At 52.4% G+C, this 27,670-nt stretch overlaps 1 protein-coding gene and 1 long non-coding RNA gene across 3 annotated transcripts in view; one reads left to right on the forward strand and one right to left on the reverse strand.

Annotated features, from left to right (window-relative positions):
• Nucleotides 1-27,670, forward strand: part of ADARB2 (adenosine deaminase RNA specific B2 (inactive)) — a 416,131-nt gene that overhangs the window by 249,996 nt on the left and 138,465 nt on the right. The gene's annotated exons all lie outside the window — the stretch shown is intronic.
• On the reverse strand, nucleotides 19,849-21,264 carry LOC131483674 (uncharacterized). The gene is made up of 2 exons (XR_009247858.1): nucleotides 21,044-21,264; nucleotides 19,849-19,978 (listed from the first exon to the last, which is right to left on the reverse strand). It is a non-coding gene; the product is annotated as an uncharacterized LOC131483674 (long non-coding RNA).

Genomic DNA, 27,670 nt, shown 5'->3' on the forward strand with positions numbered 1-27,670 from the left:
GGTTAAAAACACTAATGAAAAAATATTCTAAGCAAAATTATAAATGTAAATATCACAGTAATTAGTCAAGACTTCATAAAAAAGGAAACAAACTTGGTATTTTGTGAAAATGTAGAGAATTAGGGGGCATATACTTTGTTCTTACCTCTCTTTCTGCTCTAACTACCAAAAGCTACTGCTCCTGGCAGCTCACATTTGTCAATGGCAAATTTCTAAGCTAAACAAAATCAACTTTGACATCCTAGAGCAAATTCGAATATGTCATAATTTAAATAAGCCAAACTAACAGTTTTGTTTCTGTCATCCAAAGGTATCCATTCGTTTGTTCGTTTATTCACTCGTTCAATAGCTATGCATTTCCTGTGAGCTATCAGGCATCATGCTGGGGACACATAGGAAATTGTGGGATTTACAGGATTATGAGAAAGAAACCTCAATAAAATGATCACATCAACAAATACAATGTCATGAGCTGTGATAAATGCCATGTGGGAAAAGAGAAGAGCTGAGGGCTTCCCATACATGTGCCTGATGAATCGGAGGTACTGGCTTTGGGGAGGATTTCTAATTACCAGTTGATTTCTTCTAACGGTTGGAGGAGTATAGGTTTAGCTACTTCACTTTGGCTGAGTTTCTGTACCTTATAGTTTTCTAGAAACCATTTTTTCCAACTTACTGGATTTATGAACATAAAGTTGTTCATAGTATCCCATTAGTACCCTTTTCTTGGCTACAGGATCTGTCACCATGTCCCTGGGACCATCTCTGGGATCAGTGTCCTCTTCTTGTCTTTCTCAGTCTAGCAAGATGTTTCTCAGTTTTACGGATATTTTTTGAAGAACTAGCTTTATTCCACTTATTGTATGTTTTCCTGTTTTTAACTGCATTGATTTCTTCTCTCTCTTTATTATTTCCTTCCTTCTGCTTGCTTTGAGTTGACTTTTCTCTTCCTTTTCTAGTTTCTTAGGATAGGAACATAACTATTGATTTGAGAACCTTCTTCATTTCTAATGTGGGCATTTTAGGGCTATAAATTTCCCTGTTCACACAGCTTTAGCTGCACCCTATGCATTTTCATTTCCTTTGAGACTTCCTCTTTGATGCATGGATTGTTTAGAAGCGTGCTATTTAATTTCCAAGTATCTGGAGACATTCCTGTTGTGATTGATGTATGTTATTGATTTCTGATTTAATTTCACTATGGTTGGAAAATACACCTGATATGATCTTGATTCCTTGTGATCTGTTGAGATTTGTTTTATGGCCCAGTGAGTGATGGTCTGCATGGTGACTGTTCCATCTTGGAAAGTGTGTGAGTTCTGTGCTGTTGCGTGAGATCCTCTGTAAACATTGGTTAGCCCCTGATGGCCAATGGTGTTGTTCAGCTCCCCTAGCTCCTTGGTGGCCTTCAGTTGTGTGGTCCCATCAGTTGCTGGGAGCCGGGTGTGAAGTCCCCAACTAGCATGCAGGATTTGTCTCTTTCTCATCTCAGGTCTGTCAGCTTTTTGCTACATGTATTCTGACACTTTGCTATTTGGTGCACACATAGTTAGACAGTTATGTCTTCCCAGCAGATTGATCCTGTCATTATTACATATATCCCTCTTTAGCAATTTTCTTTCCTGTAAGGTCTACTTAATCTGATCTTAATATGACCATTCCTGATACTTTAATTCAGAGTTGCATGGTGTATCTTTTCCTATCCTCCACTTTCAACCTACCTATGTCATTGTAATTTAAGTGAGTTTCATGAAAACAACATATTGTTGGATCATGGATTTATTTTTTTTTAATTCACTCTGTCAATCCCTGTCACTTAGGTGGTATTTTGGCCAATTCACATGTAAGGTAATCACTATATGTTGGGGCTTAAGTCTGCCCTTTTATCAAGCTGTATGTCTGTAGAGAAGGGAACACAGAAGGACAAGCAAACAGCTACTGTTCAGTGTACTGTTCAGATGAAATGCAGTCATAGCAAATCATCATAAACAACATAAAAGCAAGTCTGACTACACACAAAGACACTGCTGATCTTGTGAGACAGAGCTGTGGCTTCTTAGCAAATGTCAGACATCTGATTGCCTGTTGAAGAAGAAATTGTGAGCTCTGCACATAAGAGCGACCTCCTTCCTAGAAGACATTGCAGATGAGGATTTGGGATACCCTTTGTGTTAGAGTGAGGCAGAGTAGAGAAAGAACAGACTTTGTGTTCAAGTGACCTGGTTTTTTCTCCCAATGGGATCATTTATTAGCTGAGTAATACTTAACAAATGACTCCCTGGGCATCAGTTTTCTCATCTATGAAATGGGGATAATACTTTCCTCACAGGGTTGTTGAGACTATTTATTCAATCACCCGTAACTCTTACTATTATCCCATGTGTGGATGTCCCTATATGCTCAGGGCTCCCAGAGCCTGGGAGAGTGAGTGATTTGCTGCAGAGACCAGGAGGCAGAGGTGGAGCCAGCAGCCTGGGCCTCTCTTGAAACAGGCGTGGGTTTGAGGACAGAAGTCACTGGAGGACCAGCCGGTGCTCTGCTCTTTCTCTGGCACCTTGCTTGCTGGCCACCTCTGTATTTGTCCAACCCAAAACAACCTACCCAAGATTCTGCCCTGGTCTGATGGCAGAATCAGGGTGTAAAGGGGACAGATGGTTGCACTGTGGGCCTATGACAGTCCACCAAGACCAACCTGCTTGCTCCAACTCCCTTCACTGCAGACCCTGCCCCTGCACTCTGTGGATCACACACAACAACCTCTGCCCCTCCCCCTGGGGTATAGGTCAGGGCTGAGCTCCTCTGCTTTCACCCTACAATGGTGGGGGGGCATCAAGAAAAAATTGGTGGACTCCCAGGGTTCAGGGAGACAGAAAGGGACCCGTAAAAATGAATGTGTGCGCCTACCAATCTTATCAATTCTCTGAATCGCCATGTAGGACAGGTTTTTCTGGCAAAGGAAAATAACATGAAAAAGGAAAAGGAAAGGATTACAAAGGCTGATGCCCTGAAGGATGGTAGGTTTTTCCTTGTTTGTTTTCCTACTGTGAAATACCTCATTCATTTAAAGATGACAGAACCTCCATTTCGAAGAACCATGCGGCCCTCGCTCAGCGACGCCTGCACCCTGGAGGTTCGTCATCCCGAGGGTGGCAATCTGTCTGCTGCGTCACGTGGCCTCCTACGTGGACCCGGGAGCCCAGAATACCACCATGTTTTAAACCACCGGCTCTTTTACCCTTCAGACCTTGATTCCCGTTCTCTAGATTAGTTTCGTTTTGTCACTTCAGATCAAATAGAAAACACAAGTACAGCCTTCTGAGAAGCCAGCACAGTGCAAGACAACCTGCCTGAACAGCAAAAGGAAGCGACACACGGGCTTCAAGTTTCCAGAGTAAACGGTCCGGAGAAGGCACCTATAACCCACTCTGCCCCTGACTGGGATGGCCCTCCTCCCCCTCTCACAGCTCTCTCTGATGATGGGGCTTCTGCTGGAAGACTACGGCTTGGGCAGGAGTCAGTATGTGCTCGTCTATCCCATCACATGCCTGTGATGTGTCCACGGAGATCAAAATATATCCAACTTAGTCACGTAATTCACATTATAAACTAACCTGCTGACAAGTGGGAAAGTAAGGGAAAGGCAAGAGTTAAAGGGTCACCAAGTCAAGAGCAAAGATAGCTTTTGTTGGTCGGCAATTTATGAGACCTCAGAAGTCTAGCAAAGGCAGGCTGTCTCCTCATAGACCCTGGTCATTCTCTACAAGACACAAAGGAAAACGAGCACTGTAGTGTCCTCTGCTTGGTTACTCCACAGAGCTCTTAGAAAGGAGTCAATGGACTGGAATCTATAAAGAAATCTTCAGAACATTGAACAGCAGCACGTGAGGAATAACAGATTAGCACATTTCATACGTTGCTCCAAAGATACACCTTTAAATTAATTCAATCCAAATAACATTAATTGAACATCTATTGTGTTCCAGGACAAAGCATAGTCTCTGTGCCCTGGGAAGATTAAAACTTATTCAGGGAGACATAAAATTTAAACAAATGAATGCCATGCAGCATAATATATTCTGAGAAACAGGGGGCGAATGAGGTAAAGTGAAGAGGAAGCAGGGGGGCACCATGACCAGATTACACCATCATGAACTCAAATGAAGCATAACATTGAAATCTCAATTCTTGTCTCTGCAAACCAAGACAAATTATGGAACGTTAGGTCTCCTTTGACCAGAAAGCCTTAAAATACCAAGGAGCAAGATGGAGGTCCCATTCCCTTTGAAGTCTGCCCCATTCTATTGTTTTTCCAACCAGTAATAAGGGTTGAAAACACACACACACACACACACACACACACGAACATGGGGACAAACTGATTCATTCTCCTGTTACAGTGATTAGCTTTTTTCACACAGCTGCTAAATGCCTTTGGAGAGGTTAGGTTAAAATTTCAGCTTTAAAAATATCACAGTTGATGTTACTTAGAACAGCTGGTGGTTTCCACCGCTCACTCCCGGGTGGCCACAGTTCCAATTTGTGGCTAGCCTTGTCTTCAAACATCTCGGGGCAACCAAAATACGACAGGATGACAGATCATCCTCTCAATGGATACTGACAAACAAATTAGTGCAAAGATGCTTTTCGTAGCAGACCAGATGTGTTGAGTTCTATCATATGGAACAAGCAATGAGAAACTGTCCATGCCCCATCTGTGCCTTTTATTTTTTATTTATCTCTCTCTCTCTCTCTCTCTCTCTCAATCTCCCAATGCACTATCATGAAATCAAAGTGCTGAGTTTACATGTGCACCAAATGAACACATTGAGAAGCTGGCTTCGTTGACATGTCAGAAACTTTCCTAGAGTATAATCCAGGAAAATGAGACCAACCTTTAACAGAACTCTGCGGTGGCATATGAAAGCCATTTGTAAACACGCTGCTTGAAGATGGGGCTTTGTCATGAGTCAGTAACACCAGGAAGAGGCTGCAGAGGGCTCTGCCTCTTGTGAGACTCTCAGCCACGGCTCTAACATGGACTCCCACGTGGGACGTGGAGCGTTTCTTCCTGCCACTGATGGGCAAATAGTGTCCCCTAGACTAGGGGGTAGCTAGCTAGTTAGCCCTGGACCCCTCTAACTCCCCAAGTCACATGAAAAATTTTAATATTCTCCTACGTTTCTCAGTTAAGATCAATCAACAAAGTCTTTGAGGACCTACTGTTCACTTGGAACCCCACCAGGCACTAGGGAGAATGTAAAGATAAGTCAAGAAGTGTCCCCCCTCCCGTCAAGAAGCTTAGCATTACCTTGAGTACAATGAACGCACGTGAGCAATGCCTACCCGTGCAAAGTGTCCCATGAGGCTGGTCTGAGGCTTGAGACCATGAATGTTTCAGGAGTGAGGAGGATGGAGAAGTCCCTAAGGCTCACAGAAGGGGAGTCCTCAGAGAGGATACAGGAGTTGAACTAGGTTTTTAGGGATGAGTGGGATTCAGATTAGTGGGGGTAGTAAGGACAGCAGTAATTCTAGGAGGGGAGGAGGTCAATGATGTGGGCACTAACCTGAAGCTGGGTGCATGGACCTGTGTGCACCACTGAGGGGGCTGTGCAGGAGGTGTGGTACGTACGAAGGCAGAGCTGGGGAGGTGAGCTAGAGCCAGGTGATGGAGACCTGTGTGGTGGAGACGGCAGGATTCTGAGCAGAGAGAGGGCTCCTCCTGGAGTCCCCCTCACTGGCTGGAGGCTCATATTGTGGAAGTCAGAGCACCTAAGGCTCTGTAAAATGGGGACCGTGTTTATCCCACCCCCCTCATAGGACTATTCAGCGACAGGGCTTGTCAGCTATAATGCCTGAGAAAGGTGAGTGTTATTGCTGCCATGCAGCAAGGGCCATTTTTAGAAAGCCTGCACTGTTTTCCATCTGCATGAGGGACTTGGGGAGAGGAAGTAAACCACAGGTGGAGTTTGACGTCTGGCCCTAGAAAGCATACGGACGCGTTTCATACTGCAAGTAACTTGAGTGCCTTATGCAAGCCCAGTGAGTCCTTCCAGTCTGAGTAACTGCATAGCCTGTGTTCTTTGGTTTGCACGAATAGATTAGTGGTGATCGTTATTGCAATTTTCGAGAGTCCACTGTCATCTTTCACCAAGTAGCTGGTAAATTATGTCAACTCTTTGGAGATTTATATGCATTAGTGGCTTGCAGGTGTCATGGCTCCAGATGACTGAATCACGGCCATGGGGCCTGAGCCCGACTCGAAAGATAGTTGCCTTTTTGTCAGTGTTATTAGTACAGTGTGGGTTGTCGCTGCCCCCTGTCCTGATGGCCACCGGCGGGTCAGGTGCACACCACCCCCCCTGGCATTTCTGCTCATGCCACCAGGCTGGAGCTTCTGTCCCTGAAGCACTGGCTGCTTGTGGGCCACGGAAGAGTTGACTGTGGCCCCTCCCCTCGCATGAGCACTCACTCAACCCCAGGATGACAGTCTTTGTCAATCAACTTACAGTAAAAGAGCAGCTACAACTGCTGACCCTAGGGAAAAGCAGAAAGCTGTGAGACCCGTCTTCACCTGACTGAGTCTTCGTGTCTCCTGCCATTCTTGCACATCCTTTCGTGTCCGTACTCCACTCCTTCCGATGACCTTGGATGCAAGCGTGGAGGTCAGGAACTGAGTCTTTGTTCCCATGGAAGGTTCCAGAGCTTTGGTGGAAGATGCTGGCTTAGAACTGGGCTTCTTGAGTGGTGGGTTCCTCAGAACAGGTGTCAGATTCGGATGCTGTAAGCCTCAAACCCCACTATCAGAGCTTGATGCTTCAGGACTTTTACTGCCACATTCTTTCCACACTCACACCTAGCTCCTGCCCCCACCCCCACCCCCTGCCGTGCAGACCAACAGCAGCAGGTCAAGGACAAAGCATGACTGTACACGATGTGTCCTCCCTCCCAGTCCAGGAACGCTCCTGAAACTTACTGCTCCCCAAGAGCAGCATTCTGGCTGGGGCCAGGGTTAGGCAGTGATCCCCCCTTCCCGCCCTCCAACCCCCGTCCCGTCAGCATGTCCCAGTCCTGGTTCCCTTTAGGTGACAGTGGGTGGGGCTGACAGTGCTTGGATGCTACATCACAGCCACGCCTCCTTTACCCAAACGCGCCCACTGCCGGGCCATCCTGGCTGAGTGCCCTGTACCTTTACGTTTGACCTGGTTCAAGCCCGGGCACGTGCGGTCACAAGAGCAGGAGCTTTGCTCATTTGGTTCACCGCTATGCCCTCAGGGTCTGGAACAGTGTCTGGCCCATAGGTGGTGTCAATAAACATGTGTTCCACAAGACAACAAAATTCTATCATAAAGGCGGTCTTAAAGAAGACGGAGTTCAAATCCTTCCAGACCTCCCGCACTCCCAAGGCTCTCAGACATGGGCCAATTATTACACGGAAGGATTCAGTGGCTTCGGTGCCATCACGGGTGGCAACCCCGAAGCTTGTGGCTGGGTCACTTGAGATGTATCGAGGCTGCGTTGTGCGTAGCTAGAATTTAGATCTCCAGACCCCAACAAGCCTGCAAAGCACAAGGCTTGTGAATCTGAACGGGAGACAAAGACCACAGAGCACACGGGCAGACAGACTTGTAGTGTTTTCACTATAAACTGCTGTAATAGACCCCCTCGGATGGCGGCTTAGACCACAGGGATGGACTCCCCACGGCTGGAGAGTCCAAGATCCAGGTGCCGGCAGATCCCAGGGCGGAGAGAATCTGCTTCCTGGTTCAGGGACGGCAATTTCTCGCTGTGTCCTCACATGGCGGGGAGGAGCCCTCCGGGGTCCCCTTTATGAGGACATTAATCCCATTGTGGGGGCACCACCCTCACGACCCCCTCCCCTCCCAGAGGCCTCACCTCTTGACATCATCACCCTGGGGTTCAGTTTCAACACAGGCATTTGGGGAGGACACATTCAGTCCTTAACAGAAGTTTTGGTTCCCACCTCAGCGTGGAGTAAATCACGGCAGGCGCAAGGAAGTGTCCACACAGTTCCTTCTCCACTCAGCTTCCCCACCGCCCCCCCACCCCAATGCCCGGAGACACCACCTTGAGTGTTACTCGGACTTTGTGGGACCAGCGGTGGAGGCTCTGAGAGCCCTGAGCTCCCTCTAGAGGCCGGTGGCTGCCACTGCCGCCCCGGGTGGCCAGCGGCACAGGAGGACCGGCCACGCACGGGGGCTCGGAGATGACCAGGCTTCCACCCCACCCCTTCCCGACACAGACTCGCTCCGGGCACACGCATAGTGCAAACCCCTGCAAAACGCAGCTTCGAGGGCGGCACAGGCAGGAAGACCTTAGTGTCGGTTCGTTCAGGACTGCCTTCTGATTCGTCCTTGGTGCTAGGCAGCAGATAACCCTGTGGTCCTCCAGAATTACCTCCCCCTCCTTGTCTCTATCTTTCCAGAACCCCCGTCCTGGGTGCAGAGCCATGCTTTTGCAGCAGGCTGCCCCTCGCATCTGAGAGCAGGTGTGCTCGCTCTCTCTCGCTCTCTCTCTCTCTCTCTCTCTCTGTCTATTTTCCAGTCAGGCTGCTCCGTTTCCTCAGCCTTTTATGTTGATGCCTCTTTCTGGAAGATGAGGACCTGCCATCATCCATCAGGGATTTTATTCTTCATCATGAAAAACCATAGCCCAGAGGCCAGCTTCTATTTGGTAGATAGAGTCGGGAGATCAGCCTTAACTCCCAATCTTATAAACCTCTTATAATAAAATCCCCTCAGATGTAAATGCGCTGTCTCAATAATTAGATAAATATGCCCGACCACTGGTTACCAGCCTAGTGACGGATCTAATTATATTATTTTCTGTGACTGCACTGGTCTGACAATCCCTCATCAAATATCTGTCTCTGCTACTTCTCGCCAGTTTTACACATAGCTGTCGATGTAAAAATACTTATAAAAGTAACTGCTCAAACATGAACATTTCAAGACAGGAGCTCATTAAACAAAGAAATGGTACGAGCTGTGTTGTGTGCTAGATTAGAACTTTAAGTGATATTTTCTGCAAGCAAGGAAGGTACGGGGCTTTAAATATTATTATTCACATTCAATCACGCACCAAATGCTCCTGCCTAATTGCTAAATGTTTTCTCTTGTGCTTAAATTCCATGCCACAGATTATTAAAAATTGACTTTACAATATTTATTTTACTTATCTTCTCAAGCCAGACTGGGCTTAGCCCATAGATTTTGTGAATTATTAATTTTTAAAGGCAATTTGTGCTACATTTTACACTTGGATGATATCCAGAGAGACACTGATTTCTAATCCAAAACTTGCAGAACGGAATCACTTTGATTCATCTTTAAAGACTCTTAAAGCACAAACCCAGATTCAGAAGAGCTAATGAATCCCTCCAACATAATGTGAAAAGCTAACAAGCACTTAGTTAGCACTTAGATCCGTGTGATAAAAGGGAACCCAGGATCTTCAGCAGATTATCTGAGCACTAACCCTGGGCAGTATAACTCACTCGGTTATATAACAAGAGCTGTGTAGACGGACATGAGGGACAAACCCCTATGCCACCAGCAGCATCCCTCCGTCACCCTTCATGCACCTGCAGCCTTCGGGACTCACCGTCTGCAGAAGCCGTACCCTCCACAGGGGCTCCTGGTTTCCCTTGAACTCACCCACTCTGCTGAGAGGCAAGATAAACCCCTTGCATTGATTTCCCCTTGATTTTCTCCTAAGTGCATTGTCGTGAGGCTCCGCTTTCCCGCGCTGAGTTCTAAATTAGAATTGTGTATTAAATGGAGAGGAGATCCGTGCACACCTGAGATGTGGTGTCACCTGACGTTTCTGTGTGTGTATAAACCCCTGCTTCTGTCTTATTTTCTTAAAGCCAACTTTGTCTACATGCCCATTAACTCATTATTTGCTCAAGACGCTGTGTTCGAGGTGAATCTTTCTCTTCCCTAGGCTCTGCAGCTGCACTTATCAAAAAGCCACGGGTCACACATAACTGGTTCATGGTGTGTAACACATGCAATAGAAAAGGGGAATTTCCTAGAAAATTCGCAAAAATTGAGGAGTGGATCTTCCTCCCCCAGAGTGTCCAAACAGTACTAGAAAATAAAACAACCGAAATAATGCATCATTTGACAATGCTGGCATCCCGTTGGCTTTTTCAGTGTTTCTGGAAACTCGATATGTTTATACACATACATTTATCCATATATTTTTATATAAACATATTTATTTGGAAGGCTCGATACACTTACAGGAATTTGGAATGCTGTTGCACTTTGTAAAAACCGTTCCATCAACATTGTTCAACCTACAACCAGCTGGGCACTGGGGAGGACACAATTCGGACCCGTGTGCCGTTCGACAGCTGCTCTTGCAGCCCCGGACTGACATTCTCGAGTCTACATGGAGCACCATGCAGAACTAATGCACTCAAGGCAGTAGATGCCTCAGAGAGTTGCTGTTGAGCGCAATTTCCCTTCTTTCCACGTGGCTTCAGTTGTTTCGTTGACATCTCGATGAGGTGACCATTGGTAGCACATCTCCCTAGCACCTCAGGCATCACGGGAAGACTCTTAAGAGTATCTGCCCTTCATCACTTTAGGGACAATAAGATAACGGTGTGAACACGTAGCAGAGCACCTGGAAATCTCACAACAAATGCAGAGTCTTCCTGGTCCTAGTCCACACTGCACGTCCATGTCCGAACACTTCCCGATCCCCTAGTCCACACCGCACATCCCTGTCCACACACTTCCTCACCCCAGCCTGGACATCACAGCCCCACCCTCTCCCTCGACACCACCCTCCGGGCCTGGATGGGTGGCTGACCGTAAGGAGGCAGGACCTCCAGGCAGCCTGAAAGAGAAGGGCGGCTCCCAGCAGGACTCTCCTAGTAAACACCGCATGGCCAGTGGGCTCAGGCCTCCAGGGCTGGTGCTAAATAAAGAGGAGACACGGGCAAGCAGAGGGACACCCACAGGATGTGTCCCCCCATAGGATGGGCCGATACTTGCCAGCTGGTGCTTGCCCCTCTGGGCCTGCCCACCCCACCCCGCCTCTGGCGCTCTGGAAAACTCGGGCCCGTGGAGTAAGTCAGTGAAATGGTGGCCGTCTGCTCTGCAAACACGGCCATGTGCACATGCCCGCTGGGCCCTAACGATTTCACCTCCAGCTGCTCTCAGTGTGACACTCGGTAGCTCACATGTGCAGTAAGTGGTTCCAGGACCTTCTGCTCAGCAAACACTATCTTACGTGCAAACGTGTGTATATCAACTTATCTCTGCGTGTACACGCACGTGTCCATGCCCGTGTGTGTGTTCTGTGTGCACATAGGAACGCGTGTGTGTCCCGCGGGCTGCCGTGTCTCAGAACTTGCAGCGGGGAAAACGAGATCTGCCCGAACGACAGTCGGTATTAGACCTTCCCAGACTGCTAATCCCACCTGCTCGAGACAGCTCGCGAGTTCAGCCCTATCGCTCCTGCCTGTTTTGGAGAGCAGGGATGGAGGGCCAGGGCCAGTCGCTGTGTAGGTTGTGACCACACATGTGACAAGTGACAGAACCGGGACTTCCATCCGGGTCCTCGTCACCACAATAGCCTGCACCAGCCACCATAATATGAGCTCCAACAACGTTCACAGAAGAGGTGCCACTGCTTTACTTTGATCAGGAAGGCTGCCTGGAAGAGGTGGCATTTGGGAAAGACATGACTCTTCACCAAACTGACAATTACTTTCTTTTGACCCTTTGGTCAACTGAATCAAGCAAATAACCTCCTAATTGAGTTTTATCCTTACTAGAAACTATAGTATTACCTTTAATTTAAACAATTTTTTAACATATATTTATTTTTTGAGTGAGAGAGACAGACAGAGCACGAGCAGGGGAGGGGCAGAGAGAGAGGAAGACGCAGAATCCGAAGCAGGCTCCAGGCTCCCAGCTGTCAGCACAGAGCCCAATGTGGGGCTCGAACCCACGAACCATGAGATCACGACCTGATCCAAGGTTGGACGCTTAACCAACTGAGCCACCCAGGCGCCCCTATTACTTTTAATTTTAAATAAACAGCTAATCCATTATATTAAGGCAGTTAGCTGATATGCACAAAGCCAACCTGATGAAATGGAGAAATCCAATCATACTATCATTTTCTGACACATAAGCAAGCACACCAAAAAAACAGTGACTGACTTCTCACCTGGCAGGTCTCCACATTCCCAGATACAGTCCACAACTCTGACAAGGTACAGGGTCTATCCACCTGTCTATCCTCCACCAGCAACCCATCCATGGCCCCACCTACCCGCCATCACTCAACTGCAGGACAGGTGGTTGCAGGCCGGAGACGAGCATTCGACGGCCTAGTTCTGCACTGACCCTGACATCTGTCCGTGAAGGAAGGGACGGGCCGCCGACCGCTTGGTTATTTTGGGGGGTCTGGATTGAGGCTGCGCGCACCCCCACTAGGACACTGACTCCTCACAGGCCCCGTGAACACCCTGCAGGAGGGCAGGACAGCGCCAGCCGGGACTTCAGTGGTTCAACCAGAAGGCCAGGCCTCGGCCTTGGGGACTTGGGCTTGGTGGCTCCCCTGCCCCTTCCCAGCCCCAAGGACGGCTCCATCCTTCCGTGCTGGCAGGGCTACAGGAGCGGGGCTGGTCCCTCAGCCGCACACGGCCTCCTCACAAATAGCCGTGAACTCCGCCTAGATGTCCAGAAGTGGCTCTCCTTCTGGGGGCACCTGCAGAGGACAGAGGGACAGGGCAGGTGCGGAGGGCGAGAGGCCTTCCCACCAGGCTGGTGCAAGTGGGTCAGGGGTGGGCCGGCCCCTGGCGGGGCTCAGGGCCGGTAAGCGTACTTAGTGGGCTGTGAAAGTGCTGGTGTAAAACAACACGTTTAATTTAAGGTGAGGTCGTAATCCCGAGGGCTCTGCGGTGCCCACAGCAGCAAGGAGGATGGGCCTCACAGCTCGCAGGTCTGGGGATCCTCCAGGGCGGCCTCTCCGCAGGGCGTGGGCTCCCTCCCTATTCCACACGGCTCCCCACAGCCTCCCACCACACGTCCCGAATCCTCTGTTCATGGGACCACGCCCAGGGTGGCTCCCACTGAAGCTCAGACACACCGGCGACATCAGCCGCGGTGCTGGCAGCTGGTACCCTTCCAGGCGCGTTGGCTCTGTGCCTGGCAGCCCGGAAACACCGGACATGGCCCTTCATTCCCAGCAGCCATGTCAACTGTCCGAGAGTTTCTCCAGAGTTTGAAAGACACTTCAGTCCACGGGGGAAGCCACGGGGGAAGTCGAGGCCATGTTTACTTACAGGAAGTCACAGAGTCCGTGCAGGGGGGCTGAATCTCCTCCGTACCGATTCAGAAGAAAGGGGTCCCGTCGGAAGATGGCCGCCGTCAATTCCGATCGCCCTCTGCTGTCCTCACCTCAGCTGCCAAGGGTGCGTCCGCTGTCTGCTCCCTTCTCCGTCAGTGTGGCTGTGCTCGAACCTGCGGGTCTGAGTGAAGGCTGGTCGGGCAGCAGTGTCCTGAGGGCAACATGTGTCCACCAGCTCTGTGTTCCAGCCACGGAAGGAGGGCTGACATGTCAAAGGCAGGGATACTCGCTGGGCAATCGGCCTGAGACCCGGCCGGCGCCCAGCTCTGGGCCACACCCCTCTGTTCATCCAGATAAAAGCCTGTGCCCGTATCAGGGCAGACCGTTTTGAAAAGAACAATTATCATCGGCGTCTGTAAGCAGGAGGGTGAACGCTCTGGCTTCTCGGAGGCGGCAGCCTGCTGTGGGTGCATGGCGGTGCATCTCCCCAGATTCTCTGACTCGCAGCAGCCTGGCCACAGACGTCCATGCTGTTCCGCGCAGGCCTGCGTGCCAGCCAGCCTGAACGTGAGCCAATGCGCACTTCCTCCGTGCCTCGGTTTCCTTACTGGTGATAGCTATCTCAAGACCATCATGGGCACTAGTTGAGGAAATGCATGAACACTGATGCTTTCTTTCCACTGTGTCCCTGACACAGTCCACACACAGCAAATACTCGCTGTTGTTGATGCGAGCCTGTCGCAGGGACCGAGCGTGTGAGGATCGTGCAGTGTGCATCCTGACATGGGCTCCCCCCCTGGCCTCCTCAGCTCCTACGGTGCCCAGGGCACCCCCAGGCTCTGAGCAGGAGGGGTGTGAGCGCTCCCCGAGGGACTAAAGGGACAGGGTGCAGGCTCAGCACCCCCTACTCGGCCCCGACGCCAGGAGTCTTAGCTATGAAGCTTCTGAGACCCGAGATTTAATTTGGACAAAAAGAGAGGAACATTGTGCTGTTTACACAAGCCCCACACTCTTAAACCGTTTAAAGTAAAAGAAGCAATAAAGTAAGCCCAGTACTTCTGAGAGACGAGAAAGATCCAGAAAGATGGCCCTAACATCTCTCGTTCCAGCTTTCATTTCAAGGACTTCAGAACAACCACTCATCGCTTTGCCTTTGGGGTCTTGGGTCCACGGATTTCAGTGAAGCGATGCAAGGCGGTCTCGACCCCAGAGCCGCGACCCCGCGATCCACAGTAACGCCTGGGAGGTGCCTGCGTTACTGCCTCCCAAGCCCTGCCCTGTGCGCACCTGACGTACGGATTGTGAGTTATAGCAGGATGTGTTTTCACTAAACGCACGGGCATCGGGGCCGGACTCAGTGCTCCCCATGTGCCCCCACACGGCGCTCTCTGCGGCCCGGCCCGCTCTGACCCGGCGGGCACTGGGGACACCGTGGAACGCCAGCAGAGCGGTGACAGCCAGCAAATGAGCGGCTCCATTTTGCAGAGCTCCTGGCCAGCCAGACACTCGAGGGCAGGCTGACAGCTCCCCACCCGGGGACCCAGATGCACGGCCCCCATTATCGCTGCTGATGCGCGTCACAGCCAGGCAGGGCCTCTGAGACACATTGAGAAGCGTGAGCCCAGAAGCTTGACAGGCCCCCAGGAAGTCTCTCCAGCCGAGCTCTCTGCACACGAACCCTTCAAACACAGCCCCTCCGTGCGGTGGCCCTCTGCACGGTCGAGCCTCAAAGGCAGTTCTTGGAAACACTTTCCTCAGTTCAAAGAAAGGATTTGCCTCCCATTCTCCCCTTTGGGGCGACAAACCTTACGTTTTAATTAAACAAGAGGTAGGGCACTCGGGAACTTGTCATCAAGAGACACTGACGGGGCATGAGCCCTTTGGCTAAAAGTACTCCTCCTCCCAGACCAGCTGGGCTTCCAAGCTTTGGAGAAGAGGGCTGTGCCCTGGTTCTCCGAGCCCCGAGCATAACCACACCCCTACTCGTGACAGCGGGGGTAAAACACTGCTCCCCGTGAGCACTGAGTCAGCAACCCCACAAGTGTTCCCAGTGACACAGCTGTGAGCCAGCACACAAGGGGCCGCGTGAGCCGGGCCCAAGGCCACCTCTGTGACAGACAGTGTGACAGCGGCTCTGATGAGGGTGTGTGTGGGACTCTTGCAATTCTGTGCTGCTCTGGGTTCTCAGACCAGCTTCCCGTGTCAGCAGTCCCAGCCTGTTCACTCCGGCAGGCACGGTCTGCAGGTGAACGTGGGGCAGCGGCAGCAAAAAGTCCTGTTAAAACAAAATCACTGGGCACCTGGGTGGCTCTTTGGGTAAGCATCCAACTCTTGATTTCAGCTCAGGTCAGGATCTCATCGTTCGTGGGTTCAAGCCCCGAGTCAGGCTCTGCACTGACAGCAAGGAGCCTGCTGGGGATTCTCTCCCTCTCTCTCCCCCACGCTCTCTGTCTCTCTCCCTCTCTCTCTCTCAAAGTAAGTAAATAAACTTTGAAAGAGAAGACGAAAAACCCAAAAATCACAATTTCAAGGATAGTAGCCACGCCCCACAATTATTCCCCCTGCCCCAGGTCTGGGGTTCCCACGTCATCAGAACAGGCGGGGGGTGGCGGCCCAGACAAGGTCCTTCTCTCACACGGGGACAGAGAAGCTGATACTGTGCCGTGACACCAGTGGTGATACGACACTTCGCTCGATGGTCAGATGTGCTGGACGCAAAGGTGGTAGAATAATTTTTCAGGTGTGTGTGGGTACTTACCCTTGGGGCAGAATCTGCAGTGCAAGGGGCTAAGGGAGATACATTCTGAGCTTATACAGGCCGGTGTGTGAGTCCCGGGGGCAGAGGAAGGACATTATCCTGTTCTCTGCTGACCCCCAGTGCAAGGACAGTGCTTACACACAGTAGGCTTTTCACAAATACTCCCCGAGTGACTGCCGATGAGCGAACCACTCAAAAATCAGACCTTAGATACACCCCTGACGAGGCCAGACCTCTGCACGCGTGCACGGACTTTTGCGTCAGACAGAGTCAGGCAGGCTCCCCCACCCCCAGCCTGTATCCCAGAGATCCACAGCTGACTGGAGATTTTCCACTGCACCACGTCGGAAATGCCCGCAGGGCTGTGCCCGAGACATCAGGCGAGGCCTTCCAGAGCCCCATCTGTCAGCATTTCTCCAGTCACATCTCGTGGAACAGAAGTTCCATGAGATGCTCCTGAAAAACACGCTCCAAGGTCATGAGAAGTGCTGTTTGCCCACTCCATTGTGAAGATTTTCAAGTCACATTAGCAGACTGTGCGTTATAAGCCCCCGGAAGCCCTTCGGTAGAGAGATGTGCTCAGTTTCATAGAACTCAGCATTCCTCAAGTGTATTTGCTTATGCAAATGCTTCTTGGCCATGACAAACCCATCTGAGTACTTTAATTCAGCCTGGTCTTACCAACACAGCTGAGCGGCGGGGGCCGTGCGAGCCACACGCCCACCTGCGTGGTCACTCACCCCACCGCCCTGCACCTGACTTTCCTACCAGAGAAGAGGAAAGCCGAGAGGGCCACGCTGCACCCCACAGCACCCCTGAAAGACCAGGGATGATGCAGTGAGGGGCCACGTGTGGTACTGAAGTCTGTCTGGATGGGGAGTAAAACCAAGCCCTGTGTCACTGCCATGTAGCCGGCACCGTAGCGCCTCCCACAGCCCCGCCCGTTCAAGCCAAGGCCCCAACGCTCCACGGGGCACGGTGTGACTTGTCCCTGCTTTCACACCTCTGTGTGGCTCACCATGCCTCACTGGAAAGTCCACCCACAGCTGGCCCCCACGCCTACTTCTCTCCAACCCTCGTAGGCGCCTCGCATCCCGGGGTCTCTTCCCGCCTGTGACTGGGAGAGCGGGGTCAGCTGAGCAGGCCAGGGAGACGCAGAAGCCCTGGGAAGGGACGGGATCCTAGCAAAGTGTAACACTGGTTTTAACATTAGCATCGGCAAACACGGGTGTCTGTTGTCATGCTTGGTGCCCTGACGAGGTGTTCTTGGAACCCTCTGATTATTCCCTTCTTACCAGAGCCCCCAAGTGGAGAAGATTCTGGTCCAAGCAGCAGCAACTCAAAATCCTCCCTCACCCCCATCTTTAAGGGCCGGCCCGGCCAGAGTCCGGCCGCCCCCAAACACTCCCCGCTCAGAGTGCTCAGCCATTTAGCCGGTCTGACCCCAAACACACAAAAACGCACTCTCAGGCAAATTAAAAACATCCATTTGCCACTTCTTATTACCGAACCATGTGGAATGCAAAAGAGGAGCATAAAAAACGAGGCTCTCAGTAACGGGGAAGGCTTGCATTTTATCCCGGGCTCTGGAGCAGCGGTACGGAGCGAATACATAACACTGTGTGAGTCTCACCCAGACAGAGGCGCACAGAGCTGGTAATAACTCAAGGTATTTTATCACTGTGTGTCCTCAGGCTAGGCATCAGATGGGAAAAACACTCCTGAAACAAAATTAAATAGTTTTAGATCTAATTTTACCAGGCTGAACTAGGTTGCAGATTGATTTTCATGGAATCTAATAGAGAACAACACACCCGTTGCCCGTCTCATAGAAAATCCATCCACCACACCACTTTCTACTCGCCTTGCGCTTCAGCACAAGTAATCAGAAGCTCGTACTTCACAAGGCAGCGCGCCTCGCCCTGAGAACGCCTTCCCCTCCAACGGAGCCCGATGCAGGCACGGCCTCCCAGGCGGTCTCCTCAAGTGCCCGCTCACGCGGACACGAGATCCGCTCGCTCCCTCTGGCAGGAAGGGGAGGCCTGGGGCCAGGGCAGCACCCAGAGCCCGCGTCAAGCCGTCCTCTGTTTGGCTTCCTCATCTCTGCCCGCCACACACCGCCCTCGCTCTTCCAGAATTTTCTCCTCTTCCCTGAACAGCTAAGCGCTGGCTCCTCTTCCTCCATGTGTATCAGGGCCAACCAGAACCAGACGGGAAAGTCCCTCCTGGGACAGGCTGCGTGGGGCCTGGTCCCGTGGACTGCCTGCACGGGCCCCTGCCAGGCCACCCTGAACTGCACACCCTGGTGACAGCACCTACCTACTCCGTCTCTAAGGGTCACTTATGGTCCTGATCTGGGACATGGGTACACCTTCCCCGGTTGGCCATGCCCCGGCTTTCTCGGTGACGGCGTGTGTGGGCTGATGCACCTCCCAGCAGGACCACAGAGCCCCTGAACACGTGGGGGTGGGGCTTAAGAGTATCCGCGCGGCACAACTGAGCGTTAGTGAGCGACAAGGGGGTGAAGAGGCCAAGACGTCAGCAGCAGGGCTGGATGAGCCTGAACACCGACTAGAGTTCAGTCAGCAAGGAGGGAAATGGCGCCGTGTAAGGAAAACAGTGGCCAGGGGAAAGGACATCGCTGATGTGTGACTAGCACCCACCCATCCTGCGCAATGGGTTGGTCTGCAAACTGCAGGGTCTTATCGTGAAAGCAGGTACACCGTCTACCCATGTGATTCCGCGTCTAGTCGGGAGAGAGGGCCAATTAAACAGGCGTGACAAATAGCACTGAAGATGTGATACAGTCTGCACAGAAAATAGAGCAAGAGGGGCGCCCAGGTGGCTCAGTCAGTGAAGCGTCCCACTCTTGATTTCAGCTCAGGTTGTGATCTCACGGTTCGTGAGTTTGAGCCCCACATCAGGCTGTGCACTGACAGCTTGGAGCCTGCTTGGGGTTCTCTCTCTCACTTTTTCTCAAAACAAATAAATAAGCTTAAAAAAAGAAAAAGGAGGGGCGCCTGGGTGGCGCAGTCGGTTAAGCGTCCGACTTCAGCCAGGTCACGATCTCGCGGTCCGTGGGTTCGAGCCCCGCGTCAGGCTCTGGGCCGATGGCTCGGAGCCTGGAGCCTGTTTCCGATTCTGTGTCTCCCTCTCTCTCTGCCCCTCCCCCATTCATGCTCTGTCTCTCTCTGTCCCAAAAATAAATAAAAAACGTTGAAAAAAAATTTAAAAAAAAAAAAAAAAAAAAAAAGAAAAAGGAAAGGGAAGGGAAGGGAAGGGAAGGGAAGGGAAGGGAAGGAAAGGAAGTTCTAGACTGTTCTAGATTGTTCCAGGGGTGTCCTAGGCTTTGGAGCATAGTATGTTCTCCATGACCCTTTGTTGACTGAGCAAATGGAGTCAACGAATGCCAGTCTGGGTCTGAGGAGCCTAGACTTTTCAGGACAGCACTTGCTTCAGGCCCCCACCATGTGTGAGCATCATAGGTGACCACTCATCAGAACAGCAGAGAACCACTTGGGTACCATGGGTTCAGGTCAGCCTTGGGCATGCTGCACGAACAGACAAGCTATTAGCTTGGAAATTTACATACATCAGCCACGAGCTCCCTTCTAAAGGGAAATAATTAAATTTAGACTTGCAAATTCAGATACCAACACTTTGACCTGCTCTCTAAACAACTGCTTATGTAATCAGTGTTCTATTCTCAGTTATTAGAATATCTAACTCATAGAAGAGATGAGAAATTAGCCAAATTTCAAACAGCATTGAAGACATTACTGCTGTTGACAGTGGGACTTAATAAAGTCAGCGGAGGACAGGGGGCCCTGCCAGGAGCTTCCGTGATGTCTCATTTCTTGCTCTCGAATGAACTCGCTTCAGCACCTTAAATAATAAAAATAATGTAAGAAAACAAAATAAAAACAACGCTAGATCTAGTTGACTTGAGGAATGCAGGAGTCACCAAGCATCTCCTGACAGCCTAGTAAGATCAAGAAATTGCTTGCGTCCTAGATTGTTCTGACTTCATCATCGTGTTTGAACCAGTCACTGCTGACCTGTATTGGGTACGTGTCCCTTGTCAGGATGTGTGTGTCACCCGTACATCTCACTTAAATCTGACCCACACCCCTGACGTAGGGGGTGACTGCATTTCAGAGATGAGGGAATGGAGACCTGGGGAGGCCAGGCAACGGGGCCGATCCCCCAGCTGGTAGTGGGCTGGGACCCAGACACCCTGAGCAGGCAGCCTGCACACCCGCGGGGCTAGTGGTCCATCTGGTGAAACAAACACACGGAGCAAAGGCAGATACGTGGGGACAGCCCAGCATGAGGTGTGGGCAGTGAACACCGGAGGGAATCCTGTCACAGGAAAGACCGTAAGGATGGGGCGGTGACTGGGATGGGCAGTGACCTCGCCACTCTCTCCTCCAACAACCACCAGAACACCCATGACTAACAAGGCACAGTCAGGTCCTTCAAAGAGCATCACGCACATGAGAGACATCTAGGGTCTCACGGTCACTCACGGCGGCATAGAGTCCAGCCTCCATGTCAAACTTCACGTTCAGGGCAGCATCATCTGCTGCCCTGGGGGCCTCTGAGGCGGGGCTCGGAGAGGACTATTCGTCTTGAAGAATGAAAGTCCTTCCTTCCATGAGCGCCATCCCCTTGGAAGCCCTGTGTGGTGATCTCTGCAGACTGTCACTGTCCTGGGGGGCCCTGACCCTTGGAGGTACCACCAGCTCACATGCTTGGGAAACGGAGCCCTGGGGGCTGGTGGCTCCTCTCCTGCCCACCGGGCACCTGACACTCTCACCTCCCCCACCCCTGCCACACGCCAGACGTTCAGACCAGCAGAGACCAAGAGGCTCTGTGCTCCCTCCTCCCTGCCGGACCCTGCAGGACCCCATGAGGAGAGTAGCTCAGGCAACCGTTGGAAGGACAGACCGATGGGGGATCAGCGCCGAAACCCGGGAAGGGCACGGGCGGGCTGAGAGCAGGGGTGTGGATGCGACAGCAGCCAGGGGCACACTGGGAAAGCAGGGCGCCAGGTCACCACGTGAGGAAGCAGGTGAGTCCCGTGACTCGGACTTCCCGTTGGAACCCCAGGCAGAAGGGATCGAGTGCGGGGGCGATGAACACCGGGAATGCTAGATTTGACGGGAGACGCTCACCGCGTCTGGAGCAGAGGGACTCAGACGCGTCTACAGCAATCTGGCACAGTGCCCACCGGAAGTGGGAAACGTGGCCAACGCGTCACAAGGGAGTCGGCGGGGTTGGAGGAGGAGAACGCCTTCGGGCCACCCGCCTGCAAATGAGAGCTCCGTCTGAGTGTGGGACGCCCGCTGCCGCCCACGCGAGCCACGACCCCTGTCGGCGAGCACAAGTTGCTGATAGTCACGCTGGGCAGACCGGACCGCCTGGGACTGCCTGGGACCGCAGCAGAAACCCTCAGGGATGCCGCTCCGAGCCCAGAGCCCCCACTCAGGTGGGAGAGCACACATGGAGGGACTGCGGGGACGCTGGCCGTCACACGCGGCCTCGGACAGCATGCTGGCAAGGGCACGCCTGGCCCGCACAAGCTCCCTGATCTGGACGCGGCTGACTTTCAGGCGGGGAAGGGAGAAGAGGCCACAGGTTCGGTCACCCGGGCTCTGCTGCACCATGGGCGTGTATATAAAGTAGCCATGCCACAGGGGCGCGAGTGCCACATTAGAGTCCTGAGAGAAAAAGCCAGCAGAGTAACAGAGATTACAAGGCACCGGCTCCCTCATCACGGAGCGTGCAGAGCCCCACCCCCCACCACCGTCTGTCACCTGCAAGCTGGAGAGCAGGAAGATGATAAACGGCTGGAAGGTCCGTGACCCAGGGGAGCTGGCGCTACAGGTTCCGAGACCCCAGTCTATATGTGAAGGCCCATGAACCAAGAGTTGGAAGAGTGAGAATCCCCCTCCCTTCTCCACCTTTCTGTCTGTGCAAGTCCTCAACTGATTGGGTGAGGCCCACCTCAGCCGGAGTTCTCTGCTCGACTCAGTCCTCCGATTCGAATTCTGGTCTCGACCAGAAACTCCCTCACAGATGCATCAGAATCATGTGTGGCCACATATCCAGGCGCCCAGGGCCTATTCAAGGTAACCCATACAATTAACCAACACAAATGTGCCACTCATGGTGTTTCTGTAGAGTCGTGGTTATCGCCCGACAGATGTGCCATTCGGTGCTCAGGGAATCCAGTGACCTTGAGTCAGAGACGGATGCTGGTGAAGCTTTCACTCACTCATAGAAGCAACGGCTGAGGGTTGAAGCCTCTAGTGCAGGAAGGGCGCGAGGTGAGAACGGGTGAAGGATGGTCTGGGCCAGAGGAAACTAACACGGGAGGTCTTTTCATAAAAAACGGAAGAATAGGATGTAAAACTGCAAAATAAAGGCATTTTGGTTTAGCATGTCTCCAAAGAAACCAGGATGCTAAGGAAGGAAGCCCAAGGAGCTGTAAGGAACCGACCACACCGAAGGACTTTGGGGGCGGCGTGTCTCTAGGGGCAAGAAATCCAGACAGTGCGGGATTCACGCTTATTTGCGGAGTATTATACTCTCGTTGTACCCACGGCTCCCTAACTACAGCCCCCCAGGTGCCTATCAGGTCTGTGGGGTTACTTGCATTGGTGAGAATTTCCAGCCTCAAGATAATTCTCTCCTAGAATTCCTGGCCGGGATCACAGTCCGACCGTGTCTTGTAGACCCTCTCGTATACTCACTGCTCCTCAGAGCCAGTCCGGTCACCATCTGCTGATGGAGTGGGAGGAGCTCAGATGAACTGTGACCTTGATGGAATTGGGGGGGGGGGGCTCTGATGAACTTTGACCTCGCTGGTTGCAACAGAAAGAAAACCTTCTGGGAGAAGTGCAGTCTGAAACAGCCTCAGAGTCCCAGCTGAACCGTGGATTTGCCCCCCGCCCGCCGAGACCCATTACTGGCGTGGACCTTCTGCCGCAAACGGGGATGGCAGTGAGGACCGCATCCAGGCTGGACGGCCGTTAGGTCTGAAACCTCTTGTCGTCCTGCACAGACTGCTGTCCTGGCCGGAAGGACGGGGAGCCCCTAGTGGAGGCACCACACCGACTCAGAGAATGATGTCACGGCCGCCTACAGGCGGAGCCTGGAATGGTGTCAGCGTCTAGACTGCAAGCCAGATAATTGGGAGGGCTCGAGTCAAAGTGAAGTGTGAACCCACACCTTTACGTGTGCGCATTTAAAACTTAACTAGAGTCACCTTCTCGTCCGTCAATCAGTTGTCAGACCATCTGTCTTTGCCTGCTCTCTGCTCACCGCAATCTGGTGCCAGCGTGTTTGCTTTCCACGGCTTACAAAAATTCGCCGGGTGGTGGAGTGCAGCTCGCGTGACGCTCAAAGTGTCTGCATGGCCCCGAGACTGTCGTAGGGCCACGATCGAGGCCTGATCAGGATCCCCCCTCCCCCTCCCGGGATATGTCCTGCGTCGGTGCTGTCACCGTCACCCAGGGAGCCTGTCTCAGGAGGCATCCGTGTGGGACCTCGAGGGCGGGGCTCGAGCTCCAGGAGCCACAGTCACGCTTTCGCAGGTGCAGGTGGGGTGCTGGGGCTCAGGCGCCCTTCATTTAAGGCTTGCTGCCTGAGAAATCTGGGGGCTTCGTGAAGGAAGATGGGGGTCATGTGTCCCCCGACGTCCTTGGAGTCCCAGGGGGAGGGGAGCGCTCCCGCTCCCCAGTCGCCCATTCCCCGCGCACACCCAGCACCCGCACAGAGCCCTCCTGGGAAAGCACTGGGGCCCAGGCAGTGTCCACTGGCTCACTGGAAGTTGCAACTCCGTGCTATAAACACAGAAGGACTATCATGCTCTGCCCCCCAATCCCTCAGCAAATCCCAGGCAGAGCCTCAACTCCATGCTCATTTCCCACCCGAGAGACCCATCCTGTCCTGACTGAAGTTCACCATCGCAGAACCCATTCTGAGCCCATCTGGGGGAGGGGAGGGAAGGAACCTCTGTCAAAATGGCCACTGTGTCCTCAGTGGTGGCTTTCCCAGGGACCACCGTGTCCTCAGCGGTGACCCTCCCAGGGGACCAGTGTCCCTCAGTGGTGGCTCTCCCAGGGACCACCGTGTCCTCAGTGGTGACCCTCCCAGGGGACCAGTGTCCCTCAGTGGTGGCTCTCCACATGAAGTCTCATGTGTGCTGCCCTCTGATCCCCTGTGGCCCTCAATACAGAATCAAGGCCCAAGTCCATGGTAATGGGGAGGCACCCAGACACAGCTGCCAAGCTTCAGAGGCTGAACTGAGAGCCTGGTGCACTGACTCAGAGCCTTTGCACACACCGCTCCTTCTGGGTGGTGTGGTCTTCCCTCCCTAAAGTGCACAGTCCCATTCTCACCCTTCCAGCAGGAATATCTCAGTTCTGGAGCAGACCTCCCAGTTCAATAAATGGGAAACTTACTATTACCTATTAGGTCTCAGCTAAGCAGTCACCTCCTGAAGGATGCCTCCCATGATGTTCTAGATCCTCCTGGCCAGGCGAGGTCCCGGACGTTCTAGATCCCCCCGGCCAGGTGAGCTCCCTGACATTCTAGATCCCCACCCCCAGCTAGGCAAAGTCCCTGATGTTCTAGACCCACCCGGCCAGGCAAGGTCCCTGACGTTCTAGATCCCCCCCCAGCCAGGCAAGGTCCCTGATGTTCTAGACCACACACCCCCCCGCCAGGTGAGGTCCCTGACATTCTAGATCCCCCCCAGCCAGGAGAGGTCCCTGATGTTCTAGATCCCCCCCGGCCAGGCGAAATCCCTGATGTTCTAGACCCCCCCCGCCAGGCAAGGTCCCTGACGTTCTAGATCCCCCCCCCCGTCCAGGCAAGGTCCCTGATGTTCTAGACCACCCCCCCCAACCAGGTGAGGTCCCTGACATTCTAGATCCCCCCCAGCCAGGCGAGGTCCCTGACGTTCTAGATCCCCCCCCCGGCCAGGCGAGGTTCCCCTGATGTTCTAGATCCCCCCCTGCCAGGCAAAGTCCCTGATGTTCTAGACGCCCCCCCGCCCCTGGCCAGGCAAGGTCCCTGACGTTCTAGATCCCCACCCCCGGCCAGGCAAGGTCCCTGATGTTCTAGACCCCCCCCCCGGCCAGGCAAAGTCCCTGACATTCTAGACGCCCCCCTGCCAGGCAAGGTCCCTGCCATTCTAGATCTCGCCCCCCCAGCCAGGCAAGGTCCCTGACGTTCTAGATCCCCCTGCCTGCCAGGCAATGTCCTTGATATTCTAGACCACCCCCCCCCAGCCAGGTGAGGTCCCTGACGTTCTAGATCCCCCCCAGCCAGGCGAGGTCCCTGACATTCTAGATTCCCCCCGCCCCCGGCCAGGTGAGGTCCCTGATGTTCTAGACCCCCTCCCCGGCCAGGCGAGGTCCCTGATGTTCTAGATCCCCTCCCCGGCCAGGCGAGGTCCCTGGCATTCTAGATGCTCCCCGGCCAGGCGAGGTCCCTGAGGTCGTAGATTCCCCTGGCCAGGCGAGGTCTCTGTGCATGATTCCTTCTTGGCATTGGGAGTTTGAAATCATGGATTAGGTGTGCAACTATTTGCATTCAACGAAGATTTGTCGAGTGAAGGTATTAGTCAGCTCAGGCTGTAACAAAGGACCACAGACCAGGCAGCTATACAGCAGACATTCACTGTCCCACATGCTGAAGGCAGGGAGTGTGAGATCCGGGCGTGGGCAGGACTGGTTTATCTGAGGCCTGTCTCCTGGGCGTGTAGATGCCGTTCCTTCCCCATGTCCCCACCTGGTCATCCCTCTGTGCGTGTCTGTGATTGGATTGGGGCCACCCTAGTGACCTCGTTTCACCTCCAGCCCCTCTTTGAGGACCCCGTCTCCGAACACAGTCACACCCTGAGTCCCTGGAGTCAGGGCTCCAACGTGGATTTGGGGGAAAGTCATAGTTCAGCCCACATGGCGAACGAGTGACTTACTCCATGCTGGCCGCCTGCTTACTGGACCCGTTCAAGACCACTCACGACTGCTCCCTATCGGGAAATTCCAAAAGGGGTCTCCATCTTCTTGTGAGAATCAGACCTCCTTGTGTGCCACAAAACCCCATGCAGACCCAGGATCTCCTTTGTGTTAATGTTGCCTGACCTCCCTTGTGTCGTTCATAGAACAGCAGCTTGAAAACAGTGTTTTAAAATACATGTTCCTGAAACTCTGAGAAAAATCCTTTGCCTTTCCCCCAAGATGTTACTCCTTTTCTCCTGCCCGCATAGAGGTTAATTATTTTTTTGCTTCCCAGGGTAACCCACCTGTTCAAACTGATTTGTGTTTGTGTTTAGAAAGAAGTAACAACCATTAAAGACATACCTGTATCTGATCACAATATACGGCTAGGAAGGAAAGTGGGTCAGGCTTGAGGGAGGCCATCTGTCAGAGTGCATTTTGGCAAAAAGAAACCCTAAGAAAGGGACTTTGGAGGGGCTGAGGTTTGTAGCCCAGAGGCACCAGCAGAGTTCTGTGGCTTCCAACTGTCACCTTCTTGTCCAGGGACACGACTGTCTGAGAGAGCTGAGCTGTGCTAGACGTGGACACGAGTGTGGCCGACAAAGCAGAGATGTGTTGTTCAAAACCTCACTTTAAATTGTTGAAATGAGGGACGAACCAAAGTGCTCAATTTATGGAACTTTTAAAAATAACCTAAACTGTGAAATATTTAGTGCTTTTAAGGAGGCAGAGCAGAAGATCGAATGCTTAGATATTTTAGCAATTACGGTTGAGTAAAAGTTCCAGCAAACACGTTATATCACATGAACACACTCTCCAGGTAACTGACATGTGCTCAAGCACCAGAGGACTTTCTAAAATTTTCCTCTTACCGGGGCGCCTGGCGGCTCAGTCCATTAAGCGTCTGACCCTTGATTTCGGCTCAGGTCAGGATCCCAGGGTCGTGGGATTGAGCACACAGCCTGCTTGGGATTCTCTGTCTCCCGTGCTCACAATCTCTCTAAAATAAAAAAAACAAAAAAATTCATCTCACTTAGTAAAATTGCTTCCTACATCATTTAGAAACAAAACAGCTTGCAAAGGCAATCACCACACTTACGAACCAGGTTCCACAGCCCCTCCTGCCGCCCTCATGAGTAAGCAGAGTCTTGTGTCACAGGCGTGGCAGGCGTGCTCCAGTTCTCTGTGCACCTGCTGTGGTTCTCACTTCCACCCCCATCCCCGCCAGTTCCCCTGGTTTCCAGGCATGAGCAGTCTTGATGGGAGTCTGAGGGTGTCTCCAAGGGGCTCCACCTTTCAGGCGGTGACTCTTCCTATTACCACCGCAGAGCCTTCTAAGATATTTGAGCTTCCAACTCCATGAAATAAGCAAAAACAAACCCGAGAACCCAGTGCCCCTGGGGGGCCACGACTGCGCACGCTTACTCTTCCAGGCCGCCACCTGACTTCTTTCCCCAGAGAGTGGTCAGCCTGTTTGGGAACTGCATAGAAATGAAAGTACTTCCCACCTGCTCTTCTGTGCCCAGATTTTTATTTTCTTACTATAATATTTTAGAGTTTCATC

This window comes from Neofelis nebulosa, chromosome 8 (assembly GCF_028018385.1).
Source record: "Neofelis nebulosa isolate mNeoNeb1 chromosome 8, mNeoNeb1.pri, whole genome shotgun sequence".
Taxonomy (NCBI): domain Eukaryota; kingdom Metazoa; phylum Chordata; class Mammalia; order Carnivora; family Felidae; genus Neofelis; species Neofelis nebulosa.